Genomic DNA, 23,940 nt, shown 5'->3' on the forward strand with positions numbered 1-23,940 from the left:
ATACAGACAATTAAGCACATAAACATAAATAACAATAAATCTAGAAAAGAATGGAGATAATGAAGAGAAATCTTCATGATATCAAGTTCAAAGAAAATATATACTTCAACTTGTGATCATTTTTATTATCAAACTATCCTCGATTCCTTCTTCAGCACAATTGTTACTTTGGGAAAATAATCTCATTCTTGAGGGCATGAAATTTTACACAATAATGTTTCATTTCACTTCTAAATATTTAAAAGATACGTGTTTTTGTTTGTTTGTAGGTGTACACGAGATGTCACTCTATGGAGCACAACTTTCTGACAGTAACTCTTGCCTGCCAAGTCTTGATGAATCTACAGAATTACATTGTACTGGTTCTCTCTTCTCTGCTCCCCCTGTCTCTGTATGTGACTGTGTGTATGTCTGTGTGTGAGATGCCTTTCTTTTCCCCTTTTCTTCCTTTTTTCCTTCCTTCCCCCTTCCTCTTTAATGTTCAAATGTGTCTCTATAGAAGAATAATAATTTCTTAAAAAATCTTAACCACTTCACAGTGTCTTGGACACCAACAGAAGTTAATTTCTTTTCTAAAAATTTCAGTTTGGCAGAGCTTAATCGTCTAAATCAAAAACTGGAAGAAGGGAATGGGTTGGTCTTTGTGTCCAAAAGCATAGATAAATTTGAAAGATTCTTGCTGAGTGTGGTAAGCCTTGTAATTGTTTGAATGTGGTTTTCTTTTTCTTATTACTTCAAAAAACTCATGATGAAATCTAAGTTTCATTGTGAGGTATTACAAAGCTTAGATTTCAATTTGTTATAATGTTGAGAGGTTGGACTTCTGGCAAGTCATCAGGATTAAGTGTGGACAAAGAATGTGAGGGTTGAACCATAGGAAGGAGAGCTGTGAACTCCTATCTTATTGGTGTGACATGGCTGTAGAACTTGGGAATTCACACACACAAAAAAAAAAAAAACTGCTATTCTGCCTTCTGAGAGCCTGCAACGGACTAAGATGGTAAACATTTATTCAAAACTGAGTGATGGACTAATGTGGTCCCACCAAGCCTAAGGAAAGCCATTGTCTTCTATAATGTAGCCACTTGGGAGATACTCATGCTCCAGTGGCTAACTTGACACCCATGACCGCTTAAGTCATCCTAGCAAATATAGTGATTCAGAAAGCAAAGCAAAGCAAAATCTAAACAAAACAATCTATGGTAGTGTGGTTATTTGAATGTCATTGGCCGTCCTAAGATCATTGGTAGTGGAACTACTAGGAGGTGTGGCCCTGTTGGAGTATATATGACATTGCTGGATGAAGTGTGTCCCAGTCCACTTCCTTTTGCCTCTGGATCAAGAGGCAGAACTCTCAGCTCCTTCTCCAGCACCATGTCTACCTGCTCACCACTATGTTTTCTTCCATGAGAATAATGAGATAAACTTCTGAAACTGTAAGGCAGCCCTAAATTAATGTTTTCCTTTATAGAGTTGCCAAGGTCATGGTGTCTCTTTAGAGCAATAGAACCCCAACTAAGACAGAAGTTGGTACCAGAAGTGGGGTATTGATGTGGTAGGCCAGACCATGTTTTGTTTGGGAGATTATGGACTTTGGGACAATGGATTAGAAAATCAGTTGAAAGCTTTAAGTGGGCCTTAATGGGCTATCCTATTAGGATTATGGAAGATAATGGTGCTGAGGGTGATTTGAACTGTGCGGCCTTGCTTAAGAGGTCTCAGAAGAGAAGAATTATTTTCTATTTAAAATAAGTTTTTATTCATTTTACATACCAACCACAGATCTCCCTCTCATCCTTCCTCCCATTCCCCACTCCACCTTCCCCTCCGGCCCATCCCTCATACTCTCCTCCAAAAGTTAAGTCCTCCTATAGGGGAAGAGCAAAGCCTGGTACATTAATTTAGGTAGGACCAAACCCCTTCCCCCTGCATCAAGGGTAAACAAGGTGTCCTACCATACGTAATGGATTCCAGAAAGCCAGCTCATTCATCAGGGACAGATAATGATCCCACTGCCAAGGACCCCTCAAACAGACCCAACTACACAACTGTTTCCCACATGCAGATGGTCTAGTCCAGTCCCATGCATGTTCTGCCACTGTCGGTCTAAAGTTCATGAGTTCCTATGAGCTTGCCTCAGTTGTCTTTGAAGATTTCCCCATCATGATCTTGACTCCCTCCATGAGTAAACTATGGATGAAGGTGGGCAATAGAGGGGAGGAGGTGGGAGTTGAGAACATGAGAGAATGGAATGGTTGAGCTGGGGAAGGGACAGAGAGGGAAAGCAATGAAAGAGATATCTTGATAAAGGAAACAGTATAGAGTAAAGAAGAAACCTGGTGCTAGGGAAATTCCTAGGAACTTACAAGAATGACCCCAGATTAGACTACTAGCAATAGTGGAGAAGGTACCTGAAGGTGGCATAACCTGGTGATCAGATTGGTGAATGCCCTGTCATCATAGAGCCTTCATCCAGTAACTGATGGAAGCAGATGCAGAGATCCACAACCAAACACCAGGCCAAGCCCCAGGAGCCTAGTGGAAGAGGGAAGAGGGACTATATGAGGAGAAGAATTTCAGTGTGTTGTTTAGAGATCTTTCTTGTGATACTTTGGTGAAGAATGTGGCTGCTTTTTGCCATTTTCTGGAGTCTGCCTGAGTGAAGAGATTTGAATTAATTCCATTGACAGCAGAAATCTCAAAATAGCCTAGTATAAACTCTGTCATATAGTTATTAGTGTTGTGGCTTTCAAAGATTGACTGCTATATTCAATTGATCTAAATTTTATAACTTTATACAAGAGGTTTTGATTGTTATAATAGCCACATCAATGGGTTGCTGGAAAGACTAAACTTATACATGTAGAGTTATTTGAGTAATGCCTGGTCGAGGATGGTGATGATAATGATAATGATGATCATGGTGATGGTATAAATGGTGGTGGTGATGGTGGGAATAGTGAGGATGGTTATAACAAAAATGTAAAAACTAGTTTGTGGTAAACATCAATTTGTTGTGACCCTTAATTTGAATGCTCTAAAAATGACTTTTTAATTCAAAAAACCATGTTTCATCTTTTATAGCTCATTGTCCCTAAATAATAATGATATTTTTATAAAATTATGTAAGTCAGTTTCTAAGCTCACAGTCTTGCCTAACATTTCAGAAACTCATCAGTGTTCTCTTCCTCCTTTGTCTTCTTTTCTATATTCTTGACTAGGTTAGACTTGGCTACTTGACACTTATCTTTGCTGTGCTCATTAGATTATATGAAAAGAAGAGTAAAGCCGATAATGCAGACTAGGGGAACATCAGCTTAATAGAGATGCCTCCAATCCAGGGCACATTTTGAGAAAGCTGAAAAAACACCCTGTGGAGTATTGCTTTGAATCTGATCAAGTACAGTTTCATTACTTCTGTTTTTCACAGTCAGCTCACTATGAATCTATAGTTATTTCATGACCTTCAAGATTTCCATTCTGCTGCCATCTTTCGACTCTCCATAGGATCCATTTCAAATCAGGAATATTCCTTGACCGTAATGTGAATTTTTCAGAAGCATCTTTGCACCAGTTTCTGTAACAGACAATTGACCAGTTAGACTCATGAGACTTAGGACCAGTACTCATCATGATCCAAGCACCCAAAACAAGTAGTAAGGTGATATGGCACAGGCCATTTTTAGATAATATGTGTTATTGCCTAGGAGGCAATGGCTTTGAAAGCAGTGTGATGAGTATACACAAAGCCATTTTTGAATATTGTTTGTTAGAGTCTGCATTTGCCTCTAAAAATAAGATTAATAGATAATGATTTGTTGTTTGAGGAGTGTGTTAAATAGAAATCACATATATACTGAGAAACACATATTTAACCACTATATCCATGCTCCTTGCTAGGCAAAGTCAAAGAAAGATCCGAAGTCCTGTTAGATATCAAAGAAAACTGTTATTAGAATTGTGTATCAGTATTCCTGCTTTCAAGCTTTCAGTCTTTAAGGTTGAAGAAGAATCATGGAAAATGAATAGGAAAGCCATTCTGCATTGCTAAGGCATGCAGGAAAGAAAGTAAAGGACATACCAGATTTATAGGATGAAGATGTATGTATATGTGTGCATATGTACTTATTTGTACTTGTGTGCATGTGTATGTGTGTGTGTTTGTATGTGTGTGAATATGTGTCTATATTGCTCTCAAGTAGTTTAGTAGCAGCAAGTATCTAGAGAATGAGAAAGCTAATTGATTAAAAAAGGACAGAAAAGAGATTGGAAAAGATGTAACTCAATCATATGGTACATAAGGAGAACTCCTAAATAGTGTAACATGTATCATATAAAGGATCTCCAGATATTGAGACCAAGAGAAAGGAAGTAAGAAAGGGACCTAGAAAGAATAATACTTAAGATGGAGTCCAGGGCCTTCATTTCCACTATCCCTGTTGGATTTCATTCTTATGCAAAACAATTGAACTGAACAGAATGTCTACTGTAAAGATCAAAAACTAGTGGTGGGAAGTCTGAGGAGGCACACTCAGTACAGACCATATGAAAGAAAACAATCCATGGATAAACAAATGAAGTAGCCAACGACAAGAAGTAAACAGAACGATGGGCAGCATTAAGGTCCCGTTTATGCTGAATGCAATGAATTTATTGATGACAACAGGCAAGGCTTGGTGAGTGCCACCAATACTGTCTTGCTCCTTGCCTTTAGGGAGAATCACTTTCCATGATGCACTCTCAGTTATGTTTACACTCTTTCCAGAAGAGAAGAGACAGCTCAGAGCCTTTGCAACACTGAGGTTCAGGCTGGCAAGGTTGACAGACAAAACTGTTTAGGGGAAAATGAGAAGCTCACTATCAGGGTGGGTACATTGTCAAAGCCGAGGGCTTTGGGAAGTTGAAGGATTTGGATAGAGGGGTTATTAATCCCAAAGAAGTTATAACTATGACAGTTAATATTATAATATGAGATTGTAGGAATGACTGACGGGAGGAGCAAGGTTAAGATCTCAGGGCTGAAACATAAGGAGGTTGTTGCTAATAGACAGTGACTTTGATTGTGGCCCAAGATCTGGCATATCTTTCAGAAATGAAGATCGGCACTGACTAGCCTTTTGTTTAATTGCTTCTCATTGTGTTCTATTTTTCTCTTCCCCTGTATCACGTTGCTTCAATTTGCAGTCCCATAAACAACACTATGTAACCTTACAGGCAGTGAGTTTTCCCTTTCTTCAGTGTGAATTTATCTGCATTTTGCACAGACTGTGTAATTTCTTGGATCAGGAGAGAGTATATCCAAGTGTGGCCTGCTTGCTGAAATTTGGCATCAAGAGACAGGCACAACCACAGGGAAAAGAAAGGATGCAAAGTCTGTAATCTCTGTCCTGGAGTCTTTGGAGAGAGGTTTCCATGATGTACCACCGTCAAAGATACCCCTAAGTGTACCTTCAAAGGAGGGATTTAGAAGATGGATTTTTCCCTCTGAGTCAGTGATGTTGAGGATTCTGACTCACGCTGTAGGTCAGATGCCATGCTAACAGTGAGATTTTCTAATACTGTACACCCTGATGACAATTGTCTCTGCTTTACTTCTGTAATCCTTCTCCCTTTGGGGACTAGCTATTGGGTAGAAATAAGTTTCTAGGGAGGAAGATTTCAGGTTCATAGGATTTTCAGGGTATGGAAGCATGTAAAAGACGTGGCTTGAAGGTAAAAGCTGCTAGCTTTTAAGCTGGAACAGAGCCTCCCACCTGCTTGCTTTCAAATAAGGTGTCTCTGGATAGTAAAAACAAACAGCCTGAGAACACTGAGTGTAGTGTGGGGAGGAAAGTCCTTCTCTGGGCCAAACCTGCAACCAAGGCTATTGCCTGCCACAACTTGCCTCCTTGCTCCTTTGTTCCTGTCCATGGTGCTAATGATCCTGATTTGTCCTGGGCACCCTGGTTTTGGAAGAGATACCCGCATTCAGGGATGGTAGACACAGTGCATCTTTCTGTCTGGGGTGCTCAGAACGGAGTTCGCATCCGCCCACATAGCCTCGAGGTCCTCCCCACCAACAATGTTTTCTCACAGGTTGCTGTCCTGTGTTCTCAAGCCTAGAGGACTTTGTCACCATCTGAAGCTGTTGCTTTTACTACCAGGCTCCTGGAGGCCGTACTCGCCTTTTTCCTAGCACGTCTGTCCGGAGCTGACCTGGGAGGCCCCGCCAGCTGCAGCCCTGCGCCTGGCTCTTCTGCCTGACCTGCACTCTGGGGACGCGCCAGGCTGTTTGGCCGCCGTATCCACTGGCAATCTGTTCAAGAAAATAGACCTGAACGTGTTGCCGGGAGCTGCCCCAGCTTCGGCATCCTGCTGCCATCTAGGGACCAAATGCGGTGTCCTCTGTGCTCTGGCTCCTGAATGTACCACTAAGTCTGGGCGGGCCCCGGACATCCTCTGTGAACCTAAGCTGGGCATCCGAGGTCCATTCAGGACAGTCCCCTGCCTCAGTTAGCCTCGTCGGACTTCGCTGACGTCACCCTGGCTGAGACCCACCAGACTGAAGCCGCAAAGAGGGAAGTAACACAGACAAAGGCAGTGAGAAGAAAGACAGAGAGCAAACAGCTAGGGAGACAGGAGCAAAGGCTGCAAGAACAGACACAAAGAAGAAAGCCAACGGAAAGGCTCCATCTGGGTAACAGTGCCCCATAATGTGTCTGTATGTGTCTATAGAAACTGTCGTTGTCGCCATGCAGGGTCCACACGCAGCCCCATGAGGTCCAAAGAGTCAAGCTAGTATATTTATCGTATATAATTTTCATGATTTCCTCTCGGAAGAGGAGTGGGGTAAGACGGGATACTTGCTTTCGCAAAGATTGCATAGGAAATCAGCAAAGTGTTCACTAGGGAGTTAACAGGATGCATTCCCTCACAGTGCCAGCATTTCTCTTCCAAACAGAACAATGGGCATTTTCAGAGAAGGGAAGGGGAAAGGGCTGTCTCTAAGGGAAAGGAGGAGGGGCACAGGTAGAGCAACAGGCCCTGCTGTGGACCAAGAGGCCCTGCTGGGAAACTTCAAATCAAATTCTTCCTGAAAGGAAGTGTTATTAAAAGTAACTTTAATCCTTCCAGCCAGACGGCTCATAAAAGCATACAATTAAGTCAAACAAACGACGCGAGTGTTTTCTTTCCTACCTGTTTCCCTTCTGAGAGTAATTACTACAGGTACCTGTGCAAACAGAAACAGAGCTATGGTATGTGCAGATTCGATTCCTCCTCTGGCCTCTTCCTTTCCTACCACCCCACCCAAAGTCGTTTTAGCCAGCAGCATCAAGCGCCTGTCTGCAGACCAAGCCAAGAACAAAGGGATGGATTTCAATATTTCCTCTTTGTGCAAGGTTAATTGAAAATCAAAAAGTCACTTTTCAAATGTCATGTTAGGCACGCCACTGCATCAATTTCCTTTCCTTTCCCATCTCCATAGGCAAGAGAAAAGTGTTTGAAAGGTTGGCATGGAGTCATAGGAAGTAGGGACACAACGAAGGAAGGAAAGAAGAAAGAAATGAAGGTAGATTTTAAAGAATTGCAGGTATGCAGAGCCTCTGGTTGCAAGCACACTAATTTGCAGTAGAAACTGTTCCCCCATAGCTTCCTCAGTCAAAATGGCATTTGCATTCAAAACCATGCTGATATTGCTTGATATTCCAGCAACAGAATGACGTTCTGACCTAGAGGGATCAGACCTCCATCGTTTTATTTTTTGGTGATAGGACATAGTATGATTGTCATAAGTGACAGTGTTTTAAAATGTCTAAAAGCAATATAATAGCCTGGCCATCCTCATTTTGCCTGTCCACTTTATTTTTCCTACAGAACTAGTCCACACACCCTCACAAATGGTGCCTAGCCACTTACCAACAATCATTCATGTCCTGAGAGACACAGTCTCAGGGCTTCAGATTGCTCAGGTTTAGTCCTTGTATTTTAGAAGCTTCAAGTCTCAGCATCATCAGCTTTACTACTGCCTCAGTGACTGTTCTCTGTTTTTCTAGCTTTCCTGAGACCCAGTTTCCTCATCCATATAACTAGTCATCACCTGTGGCCCCAGATTCATTGCTCCGACTACATGGGTGGGACACTCTGATAATGGAGCAAGCCCCTATTAATTATTAACCTCTTTTCCTCAGACTTCACCCTGACTGGGTACTTTTAACATGCCAGCATTCTGGAGATGGAAACTGGGATGTTCTTAAGAATATCATTCCATTCTGCAGGATGAGTCCTCCAAAGGACCTTCTGTGGCCAGGCATGCTCCTTGTCTGTGCATCCCCTGCATGCCCTCTGCCTGGTGTACTCTCTGACTGTGTTCTCAGAAGGACCTTCTGTGGCCAGGCATGCACCTTGTCTGTGCATTTCCTGCACCCCCTCTGCCGACTGTACTCTCTGTGTTCTTTGAAGACATGTCCTTCTGCAAAACTGCTTTAGTCTTGTTGTCCAGTGTCTGCCACCTTGTTTCCCCATTCTAGGCTGAGACTTCTTTCCCACTAGGCTGCAGTCATCAATCTACTCCTCAGGCAAATACATCCACGGTAGACTGATCTAGTAGGGAAGCCTGGATCTACCACAAAATGACCTTTTTAATATACCTACAAATAACTTTTTAGTTAGATAAGCCACAAAGAAGCAGATTTGTGAAATAAACTCATCCTCAGGTAACCTACCTATACAAGCCAGGCCTCTGAACCTTCCTTCATTCCCAGCAACATTATAATATTTTAGTGATAACAAATGTGTCTATCCACTCTAAATGAAAGGCAGTTGATAAGAACCTAGTAACTCATTAGAAAATATTGTATATATGTGAGGAGAGACTCTGTACCACATCAACCATCAAGCTCTTTGAAAAATTCTACTAGTTGCAAAACATTTTCAATTATAGGTTTAAATAGACTTTTTAAATGCATCTTATTTCTTTGGACTTCTTCCAACTCATATTTGTACAAATGCATCCTGTGTCATGTTAGACTATTGTTAGTTACAGATCATGACAAAATGTCTTATTTGATATGCAAGTCTCCTTAGTGTGTCTAGATGCATTTGATCTTTATCTGTATTCATAATGAAAATATCTATCTTAATCCAGTGAGGTTGGTATAACAAAATACCTTAGTGTAAGCAAAGCCACAAGAGTCTGTTACAAGGAAACCTGGCAGTGGTGGTGCACGCCTTTAATCCCAGCACTCGGGAGGCAGAGCCAGGCGGATCTCTGTGAGTTCAAGGCCAGCCTGGTCTACAGAGGGAGATCTAAGACAGTTGTAAAACTACACAGAGAAACCCAGTCTCAAAAAAACTTAAAAAAAAAAAAGTCTGTTAAAAGGGTATCAAGGATTAATTAAGATATAAAATGGGGGAAAATACACTCATGGATACAGAACCAAGTAAACAGCGGTAGTAGACCTCCATTCTACCTGAGAGTGAATGGATCCAGCCATCTCGTCTCCAATCACCCCAAGAGAGAGCACACAACTCGACTCAATTCCTTCCACTCTTAAGGGGTCATGTATGAAGACCGATAGCCACGCCCTAGGGTTTGTATCCCATTGTATGCCATTGGCAGAACGAATTCCCACAACATCTTAGAATGGGCACTTTATAAACAACATACATTTCTTTCTCCTGACTTTAGAACCTGAAAGGAGCAAGATCAAATCCTGACTTCATGAGAGTGTTTATGGGAGTTCTTTTCCTGCTTCACAGGTGGTAAATTCTTGGAGTGATATCAAAGAGTAGGTGCATGGAGCAAATGACATTTGTCTCTTTTATTGAAAAACTAGTTCTATTCATAGAACCTTTACCCTAGTGATCTAAGCACTTCCAGAGAGATCTTGACACTGTTGCACTGGGGCTAACTTTCAACATATGATTTGAGTGCACCTCATATATGCAGTACCAAACAACTTCTTTCGGGAGTGATGAGAGATACAAGGATAATGGGACTCAAACTCACTAACATTTAATATAAAAGAGTATGAAACTGTCAAAGAATAAATACATAAATGAGCAACTTTTAAAAATTTTAGATGCTTAGTGCATGCATTTATTAAAATATGTGCATCCCCTCATCATTTTCAAAACTTATGTCTGTCATCTGGAGACTGTGATAGTATCATTTACATTAGTGTAGACTTGGACAAGCACACCCCTTCGATTCTGCCACCTGTAACACACTTAGCCTCCCTGTGTTCTGTTCTATTCCATGCCTACAGATTTCCTCATTAGCTGACCTATGGTCCTGGAAGCTCCAGCCTCCTGGGGTATCTTCACTTCAACTTCAGCCTCATTTTCATATCTTAACAAAACATCATCTTGGGGGCTCCTGGCAGGGAAAAAGACCCAATCACACATTTCTTGGACTCAGAAGCTGTCTGGAAATTGGATTAAAGCCTCCATGACCCATACCTCTTGCATTTTGCATGCATTCAAAACCAGCATCCTGTGGACAACAGTATGAAGATCTACTGCCAAATCAAGATGTACTCTGGCTCACTGTGAAAGAATCCTTCTGTACACTGTGTGAATATATGTCACTGTGATTGGTTTAATAAACAAGTTTACTGACCAATAGCTGAACAGGATAAAGTTAGGTGGGAAAGCCAAATTGAGAATGATGAGAAGAGGAAAGACAGAGTCAGAGGAGTTGTTAGCCAGACACAGAGGGAGCAAGAGATGAATGTACCATGCTAATAAAGGTACCAACATGTGACAGAGTATAAATAAAGAATGTGGGTTAACTTAAAATGTAAGAGCTAGTTAGTAATAAGCCTGAGCTATTGACTGAGCATTACAATGAAAAAAAAACTTACTGAAAACAAAGCAGTATAGTTTATATTTATAGCCCAAGAATTTAAGAGTGAATTCATACTAATCATGAATAGCTGAGGGATTACAAAAAGAAACTGGGTATGGCCCTGTATCAGCATTACACTTAGAAAACAAACTAGCTGTTGCATTGATCCAACAATAAATAGATGATAAGACAACTGGATGATTTAACACTTTCAAATAATTGTTCTGAATTTGAGGACATTCAGCTGGAAAAGTGCTGTATCTCAACACACATTTAACCTGCCTGAGCCATTTGTTTAGCTTATCACTGTGATGAGTATTTGCAATTAGGACTTGTGGACTCTTTACTGTACTCCTTGATTTCTAACTTCAAACTCCCTGTCCATCATGAAAATGAAAGATAGAAAGGAAGAGAGAAAATAAAATAAGTTAATATTTACCTGATTAGTTACTCTGGAACTGGAAGGGAATTTAAGAAAACATCTCAGGCAACTGTGCTTGGCATCTTTTAAACCTGCACCTTAGAATACTGGATGGGTCCCACATTATATTATTGTTGCTTGTTACTTTTGTTCTAGTCCCCACAATCATTATAAGAACTTTACATGAATGTAGACTGCATTATAAATACTTGAATAGGATTGTATAATGTGTAGTATAAGGGATGCTGTAGAACTTGGTTTTATAAACTTGGCATCTTTCCATGGTATTTCATTCATCATCTCTATGACCATAGAAGAAACATAGCCAGAGTACTAAGGGTCACTTTAATACCATTCATGTTATTTTTATTTCCCAGAACACCTAGAAGTTTTGTTTATACTATGTTTGGTCATTTTAATATACAATACTATTACATATACAAATGTACATGCCTTAATAAAAAAAACTAATATATTGATAAAGCTTAGTAACCACTTCTGAGATTCCAGGGAGCCACTGTATTCCTTCTCCTGAAGAGGGTTACACTAATGATGATTTTTTTTTTCTGTATGATCAGTGTGATGACAAAAGATGGTTGGGCCAACCATGATAACTTCTTGAAATAAGACAATAATAAAGTTTCTTATATTGGCTTGTTTTTCCTTTCACAAAATAACCTGTCATGCATGTAATGGTGTTTTTGAGCATTCTGGTGCTAAGAAAACTTTCTTTGAAATCAGATTCAATCTTCTTAAATACTGGTATTGCTTTGCCAACTAGAATTGTGTAATGTTCTAAATCCTTTCTGTTACTCCAAAGTTGTTCATAGAATCTTCATCAGTAGTGGATTTAAAAGTAAGAAATCACTTCTATTGCTTATTCATAAATAGCAAATCCTCTTCTGTTTATGTATTATCAGGAGAAAGCTGTGATTGTCTCACACTTTTATGATTATACCTCTAATATTGTTCCCATCACACCTCAAATGCTTTCTCCACTGATGTCTTGGACCTCTGTTATTTTTATTTCCCAGAACACCTAGAAGTTTTGTTTATACTATGTTTGGTCATTTTAATATACAATATTATTACATATACAAATGTACATGCCTGATCTTTGGGAATCCATCTGTTTTAAAGTCTTAATAATGGTATTGAGGACTCTTCCCATGAACCATGAATGGTATTAATTGGATCAGTGTGCTGAATAAATCTCCAAAAGTTTTCCATGAGTTCCAGGTTCCATTTAGAGACCCTGCATCAAAAATCAACTTAGATAGCTCCCACGTCCACTTGCAACTAGGTGAGTGCGCATCCGAACACATGTGCACACTCACATGTACGCCTATATACACATAGTTATAAACACACGCACATACAAACTATGTCAATTTTGCTGACCGTTTGTTGCTCAGGACAGTCACCTTGAACCATGATCTTAGCCTGATCTTCCAGATCTCTTACACAGCTCCTGGACCTGTATGCCCTTCTTCACTTCATGGTTTTGGTTACTTTCTTAAAATCTCATTTAACAACATCTGCTAGTTTCTTTTTTTCTTACGAATCTTCAGTCATCATAGGATTGAAACAAGTCAAGGCTTATATGTGAATAAAGCTATATCTTAAAAGATTACTGTGGATATTTTGATATTGTCTCCAGACTCTAATTGGCAATAGAGTCTGCAAGCAAATCTATCCCTCTCTCTAATTGGCAATAAGTTTGTTTAACTTTCCTATCATTTGTATATTTACTGGGTAAGTATTTTTTTATTTAAATCAGTAGTCTTTGTCTTTTGGGTTTTTGTTTTGTTTTGCATTAACAATTTTTGTAACCTATGCCAGGGTCCTGGCTTTGGTCTTTTTCAGTTTCAACATGCCTTTTGCACTAAGCTGAATCATTTGTAGTTTTATTTGTTTGTTTGTATTAAGATATGTGAATCTTGCTTTCATCTGAACACTTGAAGGACACAGTGAGGTGAGGAGTATTATTGATAATCTCAGTTGAACACACTGATTATGGTAAGACTGGGATGAATCAACAACTGAGAGATGGTTGTGGAAATGTTCCAGACAAATTGTACCTATAAGATAGTATGTTTTGCTTATTATGTGTCAAATGCTTCTTCTATGATTTTTATTTTAGTTTTTCCATGTTTGGAATCCAGACGCTGACCTGCTGGTAGTCTGGATCTCTTAAACAATAATAAATAGTAGAACATAGTATGCCATATGGCAGATGATGGTTTTTGTGTATCAATGATGCACATGGATGCTAACCTCTCCAATGAAGGGTCAATAGAAATACTCCATGGTCTGGAAAGAAAAGGCTTTGTGACCACAAACAGGGCATCTAGGATTTGCCAACATACTGTCTTTCCTCATGCATAGCCAATTTTCTTCCCTCTGTGTTGTCTCTCACTAAAAAATGCTCAGTCTCACCCCTCGAGGCTAGTATTTTCAGAGATATTAAAAATGTGCATTTAATTCATCTGAGTTTGTTGTCTCCAGTGTGGAAGCTTCTGCTTAATGCTAAGTTAATGTCTGGCTGTGCCAAAGCTTGAAGCTTTCAACACAGCTTTCCAAAACCAGCTGTGACACGTCTCAGAAGCTGAGCCTCCTGCTCCGGGTTGTTGCCTGAGCAAAGGAAACACACCATTTTAAAATCTTTGTCGGTGAAAGCTAAGAACTGTGTAGAACATAATAGGCAATCTGAAACACACACACACACACACACACACACACACACACACACACACACACACACACACTATTTAAAAGAATTCCCTGGGGATGCTGCGTAGAAAGGCTTTCCTCTTAAGATGTCACTATCCCAGAAATATGTCTATCACATTTGGAACCTTTTGCTTGAGACCAGGTTGTTACTCTGTCCTTCAGCCATCTTTCCTTTGTCAGTAAATTCAAGTAAGTAAATATGAGCAGACAAAAGTTTTTCCTTGTCTGCAGTTTTGAAATTGGAATGAAAAATAAAGCTGGGTACATTCTCCCCATTTCAGGGCCACTTCTATTCCAAATGAAATCCATGAAAGGATAGCACCAGGATCTCCTGGGACCTTATTAGAAATGTAAATTATCTACTGATTCAGACTCTCTAGAGAGCACTGAAGAAGCTGAGTCTTAATAAGCCCTCAAGGTGATTGTGTTCAGCATGAACAGTTGAGCATCATAGCTCCAGGCAATTTGATTCAGAAATTCCCGATATTGCATCTTTTGTAGGCAGTCACATGACCTCATAAGAATGTCTCAAGGAAGGCAATATATGTATTACAGACAATATATCTCACAAATAAATATTGCTATAAAATTATTGTAAGCTTCCAACTGAGCTCATATCAACTTTAATAGCATCTCTATCACTTTTCCCTTGAGTGTGTAATAGATGCCCAATATACTTGTTCTAAGTCGAGGAAGACAGTGATCTTATTTTACTATCTAGATGAGTCTCAGCAATGCATCACTACCACAGACCCTAGTTTATGAACAAGCCCATCAATGTAGGATGTAGAGTACCCAAGTCTTCTTTCCTCAGTTTGATGATGGTTAGGGCTGCACAGCTTCCAAAGAAGACACCTCACCACACTGGGGCACTTCATCTCACTCTCCTGTGATTATTGTCCAAAGCAATACCAATTGGAAGTTTCCTTTCCTCTTTCCTGTCACATGATCTTCTCTAGTCCTCTCTCCCCCTCATTTCCCCTCTTCATTCTCTCCATCTATGAACACATGTATGAGCACCCATATAACATATCTAAACATTTAATTTAGAACAAATGGTGACAGAGACAGTTACACACACACACACACACACACACACACACACACACACACATTTAGTAGGCATTGAGGCTTGGATCTAAATGAATTTGACATATCTAATAACACTTTCCATAAGATATCTAGGATTCACCTTGGGGTGATGTCATTAGACATATACAGAAATGTCTAATGCTCTGATTGCAGTCTAACCTAAATTTTGCTTTTCTAGTATTTATTAGCTGGTAGAAGTGCAGGAGCAGTGGTTACAAAACGAAATTTTTTGCATACAATTCTGTGTCCACTGGGCCCTCAAGCTTTTGGCTTCTATCATAATGAAAAAGAAACCTTGTTCCCATTTACCCACAAAATCACTGTCAACTTGACACTGATAGATCAGCTTGTTGCCAGGAGAGCTTTCAGTCCAAACAGCAGGTGGGTATTGATTTAGGGTCAAAAAGAAGAAATGGGCAAGATGAAGTCTGAGCCTTGTGAAAGATGTCAGCATGATCATCATACCAGCAGGAACAACAGCATCTGAAGGGAAATGGTTGGGCCTGGGAGAATAGTACCAGAAGCTGGTAGCCAATGAGAGGGGCACTTGCAAATGAGTTCCTACTGAGTGTCACAGAATATTCTTAAGCTTCCTGAAGACACTATTGGCAGTGAACTCTGTTAAAGGTGTGAGGTACTGACAGGCACAGCAGGTTGGAAAGTCTTTATTTCCCAGTGTTAAAGAGGAAGAGTCAGGTAGATCTCTGTGAGTTCAAAGATCTACAGAAAGAGTTCCAGGACAGCCAGGAATACACAGGAGGACTCAGTGTCAAGAAAATACATATCAATACATAAAAATGTAGGTTCTAGAAAGTTAGGTTTCTGTAAAAATGTGTAGTGAGAATTTCTTTATTTATATAGTTGGGATTATCATCTAAATAATTTTATTTTTTTTTCTTTTTTTTTTTGGTTTTTTCGAGGCAGGGTTTCGCTGTGTAGCTTTGCGCCTTTCCTGGAACTCACTTGGTAGTCCAGGCTGGCCTCGAACTCACAGAGATCTGCCTGCCTCTGCCTCCCGAGTGCTGGGATTAAAGGCGTGCGCCACCACCGCCCGGCTAATTTTATAACACAAACTTTTAAATTAACTTTCCCATGAACATTTCCTTGTGAACATAATTATAAAATGTAATAACATCATCATTCTTTATGACATTAAAATATCAAATACATGTAATATAATGACTTGTGAATTTTCTATCATGTGATTTTGTAGAATGTAGAAATAACACATTTCCCTCCACGGTTCACACGTCAGTTCATATCCTCAGAGTCACACAATGCAGATGTACTTGGAGATAGGATCTTGACCAAAATAATACTGTTAGGAAAAAAGTCTTTAAACTAGAATCTTATTCAATTGATGTGGTGTCCTTGTTAAAAAGAAAAAGAAATAGAAGGAATTCTGGCCACAGAGGTACATATATGAATATTGTGGGGAAACAAGAGACTCCATCACTACTGACAAGTGGTAGAGGGGATGAAAAACCCGGCACTGCTGTTGAACTTCTGGGTTGTGGGATTGGGATCATCCAGGCTATAAGGTGCTTCCTTGAGACAACACTAGCAAGTTATACACTAACTAGTCTTCTTTCCAAACAATTTGCCTTAATAAATAACACTGCTATATCAAGAAATGCTTTGACCCACTGATGATGTCCACAGAAGAAAAGTCTGGACATGGAACTGTCAGGTCAAAACTTTGTTTGCATTGATAATTCTACTACAAGGGACATTGGTATTTTCAGTTTTCTCCTTCCATAAGTACTATTCATTTGCTTGTTAATTTCTATGTTGAACTGTATAAGATCAAGTAGAGTGTCCATATGCTCCCAAGTATAGTTCAAAGAGTATTTCTACATGTCACCCAGAAAGAGAAATACAACAGTGACAAGAGGCTTTCAGAATGTTAGCTTTTTAGAATGTTTGTTATTACTTACTACTGTATTGTTTCAAAGCAATTGATGAAATGTTGTTTATTTGCAAGGTTTTTCTAAGAGAAGAACACTGGCAGGATTGAGCTAACTCTACCTGTGGGTCCCGTCAGTGACAACAGATCCAGGGCAAAAACCCATAGTTGCCCCTGAAGAAGGGATAACTGTATTGGACAGTGTAGCTGGTGTCTAGTGAATTAGTGTCACAGTGTGTAACTGGTAAATATAAGAGCAGTGAACATAGGATGGTATTGGAAAACCAACATAATTCATCTTGTAAAAGTATAAGAATATTCCAACAACCCTCAAAAAGGAGCTATTTTTTGGTGAGATTGTGATAAGTGGCTACTGGTGAATATGTGAGTGTCTCACCAGTTAAACCAGTGGTCGGAGGGGACTTAGGACCAATGTATTCATATTTGAGTTTTATCTTGAGAAACACTTTGTAAAACCCAGGAAAGAAGCAAGAGACTCTATTATTAAATTCTCTGCAGCTCCCCAATTATCTGTGACGGGTTTCTGAGTGTAATTCAGGACTGAATGTGTATGCAATAGGACCATGGGATATCATTTTGTGATCTCATGCTTGTGGAGCAGACACAGGAGAGTAGGATGGCTGTGGATAAAATCTTTGTAAAGCTCCAATGTTAGATATTAGTACTCCAACCAAGGAAAATCATTTTTCCTCATTTCTTTCATCCATTTTTTTGAAAATTCACTCTATTTTTAAAAGATGTGTTTAAGTGTTTGGCTTGCATGTATGTATGTGAGGCACATGTATGCCAGTACTTGCAGAGGCCAGTAGAGATTATTTTAATATGTTACATGGGTTCTAGGAACCATGAGTCTTCTGAATGAGCAGCAAGTGCTCATAACTGCTGCTCCACTTCTGTAGGCCACAGAAAAACTATTTTCCAACTTGGGTTTTCCTAGTCACATTCCTTCCATTTTTGGATTGCTGCAAGCCACAGGTAAACATAATGGAATTCAACTACTATCACAAAAGCTACTACTTGGAAAAGTCAAGGACTTCTCCAAAGGTCAAGCCATGGCTTAAGAAGTCTTGGTGAAAATTTAGTTTGAGATATATAGCTGGTTCCTAAAATGATTTTCTTGTGTGCTTCCAAGAACTCCTAACAGTGTGTTTATCTAAAATGCCTATCAAGCATCCAAGGCCAAATGAAACAACATCTGTCTCCTAGATCAGGCTGATAGCTTTATTTCTTGTGCAATTTAGGGTGAGACCCTCCTTTCTTATATAACCTTACTAATAGACCCCTAACTTCTTACATAACCACTTCTAGGAATGTAGACTAAGCACATAGATCCCTTATTTGATATACTAACCTGTCATTAGCATTAAGTTGACCTCCTCTTTTACCACTCCCATTTTGGGTTGTAAAAGAAAGCCCGAAGATCACTGCCTGAGGAAAATTCTTACCTACCTTTATGACCCTGTAAGAATTCAAGCCTGGTGACTTTGCTCAGCCAGAGGATTGCTATTGCTTGGGATTATAACTTGGTTCCTGAGAGACTTAGGAAGAACAGAGAGAATAAGGAGACTAAGAGGAGGAGAGAGAGAGGAAAAAAGAGAATGAAAGAACTAGATGGATAAGAACTTGAGAGGAATGGACAAGATGGGAAGAACTAGATTGAGAGGAACAAACTAGATGGAAAGAACTAGATTGAAGGGCTAAAAGAGAATACTAGAGGAACAAGAACGGAAGATAAGGAAGAGCCTGATGAGGAAGAACAAGATGAGGAAAAACAAGATGAGAAAGAAGAAGATGGGAGAGTAGCTAAGATGGGAAGGAACTAGATGAATGAGAACCTAGATGGGGCAGAACTAAGATGAGAGAATTAAGATAGAACTTAGAGGGGACAACAGATAAAGGAAGAGACAAATCAGGCAAGAAAGCAGCTAGGCCTGAGAGCAGAATAGGAGTAGAATAGGAGCTGTGTAGAGAGAGAACTGATACAGAATAATAAAGTGTAAGGAGTTCTGTGTACATAGATTCATTTCTTTTCACCAAAGATTAAATTATCAGCTGGTTGTAGATTCTTCCCAGAACCTGGGAGGGCACTATTGAGGGGTTAGACCCTCCTAGTCACCGATATTGGATGGCACTGGAGTGGTTGCTGTAGTGACATTTGACTTGAATATAGTTGAATCTAGCCTATGGATTATTCCATGTGTGGTGAAGTTCTGTCCTCCATAAAGTTTGGTTTCTAGAACTGTTATTTCCCTCTCTGCACTGACAGGGGTCTGTGATCTGAAGGTTCATCATCAAAGGTTGATCACATACTACTGTGCCCTGGTGTCTTCAATAACCAAGGCAAGACATGTGTAAAACAAAGGGCAAAGTGTGTGTTGTCAGAGCTAATCCACAGAAAAGTGTCCCAAAACTTATTGTCCACAGAAAGGAAATTTCATGAAATTTTCTCCACATCTAATAGTGATTTATGAATTTTATCCAAACTGAAAGAAAATCAATTTCATAAACTGAAAAACACTTTTAAAAACCATTAACAGTTAAAAAAAACACACTTCAGCTAAATCACTTTAGGAAAAAAAGGATTTTTCTACCACAGTTGAAGGTATTTTAAAATTCTTACAGTTTGCAACCAAAATTTTAAAAAATATATCATGAAGAGGTCAGGGTACAAGTGTGTCTGTGTGACGCAATTACTCAGCAGCCTAAAGGTCTCGACCACAGATACAAACAGAAGGCAATAGAAACACAACAGCATTTTTTCTGAGAACAGTCACCAGCATCAAAGTCTACAGGAGCCCATGATTTCCCCTATATGACAATCTGGAAAACTGTTTAGTTATACAGAAGATACCAGTGTATTTTAGGGACAGGGCTCTCCATCAAGGGACAATATGGAAGAATGTGAGTGTGACACATTGTGTCTGAAGTGTTACTAGTTGTGTGAGCTACAGTGGTTAAAGTTTGTATTCTTTATGCATAACACAGTTACCTTTATTGTTGGGTTTTAGCTTTTGTGTTTGTTTTTGAGACAGGATGTTGCTCCAAAACTCACAATGTCAACCAGACTGACTTCAAACTTAGGATATGTCCTTTGCCTAAGCCTCCAAAAAGTGAGAATTATAGAAATAAACTACTACCTGTTGCTGGAATAGTTATATATTTTAAGATTAAAGTGTTATATGGATATTGTAGACTATTCATACTCTTTACATCCAAATACGGTAATGTTAATGAAAGTTTTCTGGGTTTTGTTATAGCTTTATTTTCTCTTACTGAATTAAATGAATGCTAGCCTTTTAAGCTGATTTTTACATGCAATATCATCCTACTTTATTTAAAGATTTTGTGAATTTCTATTATTTCTGTTCTTCACACATTAGAAATCTAACCCTGCATTGCTGGAGCAGATGTCAGACAAGAAAGCATGCTGTAAATTTTCATTGTGCTTTCTCATGCCAAAGGCTGAATGTGGACAGGCTTAGTATCAGGAGATGTGCACAAGTTTCTGGTCAGCTATAGGCACAGTGGGCTTGGAGTACACTGTGCAGCTACTGGGTTTGTGATAGGTTATCTTGGAGATCATACTCATGACATACACCAGAAAGAATGGCTTTCCACATCAGCACTTAACTACCCTTTGGATAAGTTAGAGTGAATTCATTCTCACAAATATTACTTTTTTGTTAATAACTTATATTTCTGATGAAATTGTCTGTTCTCTAAGTGTATTATTTTATATTACTATATATTGAGCACACAATTCCTTATACTCCTGTATTCTCCTTCTTCTCAACCCTCTCCACTCTTATTAGATGTCTTTGTCCTTCTAGAGCGGTGATTCTCATTCTGCGGGCCATGACCCTTTGGGGGGGGGTCAAACAACCCTTTCACACCCCTGCAACCTAAAACCATCAGAAAACACAGTTATTTACATTATGACTCATAAGAGGAGCAAAATTAAAATTATGAAGTTGGAACAGAAATAATTTAATGGTCGGGGGTCACCACAACATGAGGAACTATATTGAAGGGTTGAAGAAGCAGGAAGGTTGAGAACTACTGCTCTAAACAGTTTTACTTCTATAATTTTCTGTCACCATAGTGCAAGACATGAGACTGGTTTTATGAAGAAAAGTGATGTATCTGCCTCAGGGTCCTGAATGTTGCAGGACATATAGATCTGGGATTAATTTGTTCAGAAGGTCTGATAAAGTATGAGATCACACTAAGTGTGTTTGAGAGAAAGATCATTTTGCTCAGAAGGAAGCAGTGGGGGGATGTTGCCTTATAAAAACTTTGTGAGAAATAACTTGGGAACCCTACAAAATCTATTATTATTTTGGGAACCTTGAGTCTTGATCTGAGAGCCATTGCTAGGTTCCACCTCATGAAGAAACTACCACCCATCAATGTCATAACATTCTGGAGAACATATCCGAGCACAAAGGTCACTCACTGAACAAGAGGTTCCAAGATGCTGGCAGCTGTGAATGCAACAACTCTCTCTCTATCAGTCATCACCTTTGCATCCTTTTCATTGATGGTAAATTGAAAGTCTATAGGAAATGAAAAGAATAAACAACACAACTCTGAGGTTAAATGATTATTTTTTCTCATTTTTATATCCCATGCTTCTTATTTCATAGTGTCAGCACAAGGATCGGATGAGACAACTCCTAGAGTTTTCTCTGGGAGAATAAAAGGTTTCTGACCACCTGAGGAATGCAATTACCACAAAATAATAGTAACCACAATTATATACAATATTGATTGTGCGTTCTCCAACTACTGTCTTGGGCAAGATCAGGAACCATTGGTTTATAATTTAACATAAACCTCTGAAGCCATAATGCATCCTGCAGTCCTACCAAAACAATGATCTTGTTTTTTCTCCTATCTCATCTGATAGCAAAGCAGAAAAAAAACTGATTGTGGGCAGACTCTTACTGTAGTCTTCTCCAGTTCATGGGGAAAGCAGTCCTCTTGTATGAATACAAAGGAAAAAACGAGACAAACCCAGTGATATTTATTTTATTGAGGAAGTTAAATGTAGAGGGAAGAAACAAATGGGTCATTTTCCTCCTTGTAAGAAGAAGGGGAGCTGGACCCAAGCACTAATGTGTGTGTGTGTGTGTGTGTGTGTGTGTGTGTGTGTGTGTGTGTGTATGTGTGTGTGTTCATCATCCTGAAGAACCACAGAATTATTACAGTAGGCCTGTAGCAAGGGACCCTCTAGGAGAACTTCCACCCTCAGCGCTACCAGCCTCCTTCGTGGAATTTAATGAGATGCCCCAACTACTCTATCTCTTTGATTAGTGTCCCAGATTATAAACTATTCACTAGCAAGATAGCTCTCTGTTTGTTATTTATTTATTTAATAAGGTTTATTTTATGTGTATGTGTGTGGGTCTATGTGAATACATGTCATGTATACATTTCCAGGGTTTCTGCTTCCCTGCAGTTGGAGTTACAGGCAGTTGTGAGTCACTTACATGAGTGCTGGGAACCGAATTCTGGTTCTCTGTGGAGAGCAGCAAGAGTTTTTAATATCTGAACCATCACTCCAGGCCACTTCTTATCCATCAATCTAGCAAAACCAAATCAAAAAGAATAATCTGCTATGGAATAGTGAAGATGTATTGCTGTGATTGGTGAAATACAAAGCTCAATGGCCAATAACTAGGCAGGAGGTATAGGAAGAACTTCCAGGCAGAGAGAGAGAAACTGGGAGAAGGAATCTAGGTGCGTGATTTTGCCAATAGACTCAGAGCAAGTCATGTGCCCCAAACTAAGAAGAGGTAACCAAGCTATGTGATAGGATGTCGATAATAGAAACAGGTTAATTAATTTATAAGAGCTAGCTAGAAAAAAAAGCCTAAGCTAAGACCAAGCTTTCATAATTAATAATACGTTTCTATGTCGTTATCTGTGAGCTGGTGGCCCCAAGAAAAATCCCACTATAGTAATCATCTCATAATTGATAGTTACTGAAAAATTAACCGTACCATTTTTGGCCTAGAATATCTTAAACAAACTTTAGAAGTTTATCAAATTTTACCAATGATATGAATTATAAACTAAAGTCAACTTCTAGGCATCCTGGTCATCCATACTTGCTGAGCAGTTTTAGCATTTTGTATGAGTGAGTAAGAGGATAATTTTGAATAAAATAAGGAAAGTTGCATGTAGAAAGTTGGGGCAAATTTGTGCACAGGCACATTGTCCAATATTGGCAGCAAATTAATGTAGATATATTGACAGGTTGTACACACTGATAGTTAAGGTTTTGTGGAATTGTCTCAGATGTTCCTAAAACCTACAGAAGTTAAATCTCTAGGAACTAAGTTGATTCCTCCACAGAGAAAACTTTCCTGACTCTATACAAGGTGAATTATAAAACTAAAATAAGACTGAGATATCTCCAGATTGACTATTTGGGAAATAAATGGAATTAGCAGACCTAGGGGTTGGAAATGACATACAAGAGAATTAATCACATGGACAAAGTGAAAGGAATTGTCTAATAGAAAATTCTCAATATCCTCACTATGGACAATTAGGGTGCTATCTTTGGATTTGAGAACAGTTGGGACATGCAATTTCTCTCAACTCTCCTCAGTTAACTCTCTGTGTGTTTAGCCAGATATACATCTAATCTTTTTCCTGGAATTCCAAGCGACTGAAGATGCACCCCAAAACCAAAATTTTCATGAATTTCTAAAGAGTTTCCTTAACACAAATCTTTTTTTATGATCTGGTTCTTCTGGACTGCTCTTTTTTTTTAAGTTTGTTTGATTTGATGGTGTGTGTGTGAGTGTGTGTGTGTGTGTGTGTGTGTGTGTGTGTGTGTGTGTGTGTGAGAGAGAGAGAGAGAGAGAGAGAGAGAGAGAGAGAGAGAGAGAGAGAGAGAGGTGGAGGAGCGAGGAAAAAAGGAGGGGT

The 23,940-nt window shown here is 39.3% G+C and overlaps 1 long non-coding RNA gene across 1 annotated transcript; it reads left to right on the plus strand.

The window, feature by feature from the left end:
• The first annotated feature begins 6,109 nt into the window (after positions 1-6,109).
• LOC128112414 (uncharacterized) lies at positions 6,110-13,737 on the plus strand. The gene is made up of 2 exons (XR_008218984.1): positions 6,110-6,676; positions 10,248-13,737. It is a non-coding gene; the product is annotated as an uncharacterized LOC128112414 (long non-coding RNA).
• Positions 13,738-23,940: the final 10,203 nt, after the last annotated feature.

Source organism: Peromyscus californicus, unplaced genomic scaffold (assembly GCF_007827085.1).
Source record: "Peromyscus californicus insignis strain IS unplaced genomic scaffold, ASM782708v3 Scaffold_17__1_contigs__length_78620276, whole genome shotgun sequence".
Taxonomy (NCBI): domain Eukaryota; kingdom Metazoa; phylum Chordata; class Mammalia; order Rodentia; family Cricetidae; genus Peromyscus; species Peromyscus californicus.